Source organism: Tasmannia lanceolata, unplaced genomic scaffold (genome assembly GCF_043159265.1).
Source record: "Tasmannia lanceolata isolate RefF3 unplaced genomic scaffold, GAP_Taslan_0.1 ptg000016l, whole genome shotgun sequence".
In the NCBI taxonomy this organism is placed as follows: Eukaryota; Viridiplantae; Streptophyta; class Magnoliopsida; order Canellales; family Winteraceae; genus Tasmannia; species Tasmannia lanceolata.
The window spans coordinates 10,604,143-10,609,576 of record NW_027518693.1 but is presented as its reverse complement, the minus strand read 5'-3'; the positions used below and the strand labels follow the sequence as shown (position 1 = coordinate 10,609,576).

The 5,434-nt window shown below is 34.5% G+C and overlaps 1 long non-coding RNA gene across 1 annotated transcript; it reads left to right on the top strand.

The window, feature by feature from the left end:
* Positions 1 to 5,165, top strand: LOC143848069 (uncharacterized). Its single transcript, XR_013235303.1, has 3 exons — positions 1 to 171; positions 3,996 to 4,061; positions 4,906 to 5,165. It is a non-coding gene; the product is annotated as an uncharacterized LOC143848069 (long non-coding RNA).
* Positions 5,166 to 5,434: the final 269 nt, after the last annotated feature.

Sequence of the window (5,434 nt, the reverse complement as noted above, 5' to 3'; positions counted from 1 at the left end):
AACTCCAAAACCCTAGCACCGCTTCCTTCTCTTCTCCGACTCCACCTCTCTACGACTTTGAGCCTCCGGCCTCTTCTCCACTCTCCACGCCTCCGGCGTCTTCTCCAAACCCGCGGGCCGCGGCTCTCTCGCAATTCTCGCTGCATCTTCTTCGTCGTTGGAGCCTTGGAGGTATTTTTTTTCTAAAAATACATAAAATACAAAACAAATAGGGGAAAATGGGTATTGAGCTTTAGATTTTGGCCTTTTATCATAAACAAAACTCTCCTTTTGCTTCTCTTTTAGAGTTTTAGGGTTTCAATCAAACCCTTTTAGGGTTTCAGATTTTTTTTTTCTCCTTTTGCTTCCCTTTTAGGGTTTCAATCAAACCACTAAATTCGATGGAAAAAAGGGCTTTATTTGCTCAAGTAAAGTTTGTTTTGTCCTCCAATTTAGTGGAGATTTTGATTCTGCCGTTTCAACTGCTTGATTCTTTTTGGAATGGGAAAATGTTTTTCAAAATTGGTAGTTGTTTTTACAAGAGAAAAAACTCAAATAAACACTACTCAATTTTTACATTGAAGGATCTTCGATTTATGATAATATTTCGGTAATTTAGCCAAAATCATATCATTTTCATCTAAATCATGGAAAGGAAAAAAGTTTCCAGGAAAAAAATTCTGTTAGAAATGTTATTCTTTCAATCCAAAACCGGGCCTAAATGTGTAGTTAAAAAAGCCTCTGTTTTGGATTGTTTTCATCAATTGGGATTTGCTAGGTAATTTTTCAGAAAGCCATTTAGCAGCCCACTTTTGTAGGAAAGAACTATGCTAAAAAAGCAAGCTTCTGTAGTTCTGTGGTTGTTCTCTCTTGCAAAAGTTAGCAGGGAAATGTATTTCCAATTTTCCACAATTTTGTCTAGCAAATCCCTAAAAAGAAAACCTATGTTTTGTGGTAATTTTCTAATCAAGCTATGTTTTGCGCTAAAAAAGGTCCTACAAGTAGGGGTGTAAACCATTTTCTAATCAAGCAGCCATGTGGTAATTTTCAATTCGAAAACCATTTTATTTCATTAGATGACTTCATTATACAATTGCTTCAGGTTTTGTAAAATTCTCCATGGGCAACTTAACTTGCATGGTCATATTTTTTTTATCCTTATTGGTTAATAATGGTTATTGATTTGGAGAAGAGAAAAACTATGTTTTTTTATCCTTATTGGTTAACATAGAAAAGCTATGTTTTATCCTTCAGTGTTCACTTTTATTATATGTTGTTGTTTGTTCTATTAATATGGTCCATATGGATATTGTTTATGCTATTATTTTCTATCAGATGACTTCTTTGCCATTGTCAGTACCATCATCTCAACAATCTGTGAATGTTGAGAATGTGAATGAGGATGATAATCTGAATATTTCTGATAGTGCGAATGAGACGATTCAAGAGATTGACACGAATCTAGATAAAAAGAGGAAAAAGAAATCTGATGTTTGGGTTTGTTTTGAGGATATAGAAATGATTGAGAATGCGAGGAAGGTTATAAAACATAAATGCAAGGGTTGTCAATCTACATTTACTAAGATGAAAGGTGGTACCACATCTACGCTTAGAAGGCATATGAATTCATATCGATCTTTGAGTTGGAAAAGACCCAAACAATCTACAATTTCTTTTCCACCTGTTGATAGTAGTGGGGTTGATTTTGGAGGTTTTGCTATAACTTCGTATGACCAAATGAAGATTAGGGAAATCATTACTAAGATGATTATTGTGCATGAGTACCCATTTAAGATGGTTGAACACACATGGTTTAACATCTTATGTAAGTCTTTAAATCCTAGCTACGAGAAGATGTCAAGGAACACAATTAAAGTTGAGTGCATGAAGGTTTATGAAATTGAGAAGAAGTTGAAAAAAAATTTCAAGGATGCTGGTAGAATTTCTCTCACATCTGATTGCTGGACATGAAATCAAACTATTGGTTACATGTGTTTAACTGCTCATTTTGTTGATTCAGATTGGAAGTTACAAAGGCGCATCATTAGCTTCTGTGATTTGGAACCACCCCATTTTGGAGTAGTCACAAGTGATGCCATTTCAGCATGTCTAACAGAGTGGGGAATTCAAGATAAGGTGCAATCCATCACATTGGATAATGCACGGAATAATGATGTGGCTGCCAATCAATTGAAGATCAATTTTCAATCAAGGAATAAATTGAACTATAAGGGAAAGATTTTTCACATTAGATGTTGTGCGCATATTCTTAACTTAATGGTGCAAGATTGTCTTAAAGAAATTGATTCAATCATTCAAAAGATACGAGAAAGTGTTAAATACTTAAAGAAATCTCCATCCCGTCTTTTCAAGTTTGGGGAAATTGCAAGACAACTAGATGTTCCTACTTCTAAAGGGTTACGTATTGATGTTCCTACTCGTTGGAACTCTACTTATCTGATGCTTGACCATGCCTTCACATATAAGTATGTTTTTAGTCAATATGCTGATAGGGATGCAAATTACGAGTGGCTTCCCACTCCACTTGATTGGGAGAAGGCAGAAAAAATTTGCAAGTTTTTGAGGGTTTTCAATGAAGTGACAATATTATTCTCAGGAACATTTTATCCCACTACAAATGTCTTTCTTTCTGAAGTATGGAAAATTAAGCATGAATTGAATACCCACTCACTTTCTGATGATGAGTATATGGTACGAATGGCAATGATTATGGGTGAAAATTTTGACAAGTACTGGGGCGATTGCAATTTGTTTATGGCTATTTCCAGCATCCTTGATCCTAGGTACAAGATAAAACTAATTGAGTTTTGTTTCCCCAAAATCTATTCAGTCTTTGAGTATGAAACTCACATGAAAACAGTCCGGGGCTCATTGTATGAGCTGTATGATATTTATGTCGTAGAGTCCGAGCGCCAATCTACCATTGGGCAAAATTCACAATCATTTCAAAATATACAAAGAGTTGATGAATTTGAAGAATTTTGCCAATCTACTGAAACCTTTAGACCTTCCAAGTCAGAGATGGACACTTATTTGGAGGAAATTCGTTTTAAATGTGAGAAAGCACATTTTGATGTTTTGGAGTGGTGGAAAATGAATACACTCAAGTTTCCTACGCTTTCAAAAATGGCAAGGGACATACTCACTATACCAATCACTACAGTTACTTCTGAGTCTGCATTTAGTGCGGGAGGAAGGGTATTGGACCAATACAGAAGTTCTCTATCTCCAAAGACAGTGGATGCTTTGATTTGCTCTGGTAGTTGGCTTAGAGGTACTCAGAAGGCCATCTCTCCCGCTTCAGTAAGTGTCATATCATAACTTACAATTTTTTTATTTCATTATTTTATATATTACTTGCTTTAGTTGCTTATGTAACACTAAACTTTGTAGTGTGATTATATCGAGGAGGAAGATATAAGAGTTGTTATTCCAGATGGTGCCGAACAGGTTGCCAATGTCTAAACTTTATCAATATCTTGTTAAATGTTCATTGTGTATAACATTAAAGTTGACTTATTTTTTTTATTTTTGTAGGTCTGATTAACTTTTGAAGTTTGGACATTGGCAAGAATGACGAAGAATTTTCTTTGGAATGATTATTTTAGTTTGGTAGTTGTTGGATTGTAATTTAATTTAGAACATAAGATTATAAGAACTTATGTCTTTTGGTATTTAGTATTTGTGTGATGGCAGTGTTATTTAATTTAGAACATGAGAACTTATGATATTTAATATTTTCACAATCACAAACCATCTTGTGACTCTTGTCTTTTAGTATTTAAAGAGCTGTCAAAAAAAGGTTATTACATTTCCCAAAAAAGCTATCACAAGTCAATTGAAGAAGAAAAGACAGCTAGTTTGGCAGGTTATCAAAATATGGTTGTGCAGATAAGTAATTACATTTCCCTTGCTTTTCTACTTGGTAACTAGATTTTATAAACCAAAGTTTACACTTATTAACCTGGTGCTCCTTCTTTTAATTTTTTTGGCAGGTTAGTGCTAATGTTTCTCAATTCTCATGGCACTATGACAATGATGGCACTCTTGACTCTTGATAGGTTTGTGTCTGAACCCTTTTATAGTTTTATAATTTATACCCATCAAACACTTGCTTAATTAGAAAAGTTGTACCACATACATACCCCCGCTATACTGATGGTTTTCCCGGGGAACAGGGTAGCAGTTCTATGATGCCTATTTGTGCATTAGTACTATCCATCCCATGTCATCATAAACTTAAAATGATCTTCAAAAAGTTTGTTGTCCATAAGTATACATTTTGTTGTAGAGCTTATTTCATTTCATCTTGCATTGTAATTTAAACTTTCAACCTCTTTTATTTATGTTTTTGGAATTTTATCTTACTTCAGGAAGCCAATCATTTGGATGCTATTTCAAATCATTATGGTAGTAGGAGACTCTTTTTTTTAAAATAAAATAAAATGGAGGAACTCTATTAATGTTAATCTATGCCTCTGCGGACAATCTGCTTTCAACTAACTTCTGTCTTAGCCTCTTTTAATAGGATTCCTTTTTTTAATTATTGACTTATTGTCAACCACAGTGGTTTCTGATAATGTTTGGAATTAGCTATTTTAGTTAGCTTATCACTTGTTCCTGATTCTGTTTGGAATTAAGTGTTACTTCAGCTTGCCATTCACTTGGTAGATCTTTGTAGTTATTAGAGTACTAGGAGACCTTTTCTTTTCTTTTTTTGCATTGGATGAATTCTGCAATTGTTAATCTATTTTGAGGACCAATCTGCAATCCATGCACCAGTTTCAACCCTTGTATTTTATATTGTTTTTTATCAATCAACCCTAGCAGTTTCTCATTCCATATTGCTCGTTATATTAAATGCCCTTTTTTTGTTACAAACCTCCTGCATTTGTCTAATCACAGACGGGATGGTGGAAGACCAAGCAGTGCAAGTATCTTTGTTGGGGGCTTTGTATTGGGAGGAATAATAGTGGGGACACTTGGCTGTGTATATCCGCCCCAGGTAACTGCTTTGTCTGTAGCAGAGTTCAATTGTATGCAGGTTTTTAGTGGGTCAAAATACTTGGGATGTGTTGCGGTACAAATTTTATTTGGACCACATGCATGTTGTGAGATTCATATGCCTAATGACTGCTGCTATCAAACCGTAGAAAATTAATCCATTTTAGCTAGTTAAATAAGTGATTGGTTAGTTGTGAAGAGCATGTTTTCACTGGATACTTCTTGACATTCAGCCATTTTCTGATGATATTATTTTTTATGAATTAGAGGATGGCATATTAAGGCATCTCTTTAAAGGCAATGCATATAATGGACTAGGTATATTTCTGTGCTAAAAACGTTAAAGAACATGGTTTATCCAGGTAGCTATATGACTTTACAATGATTTCAATGATGTCTGGATAAAATATGCTCAAACAACTGAGTATAT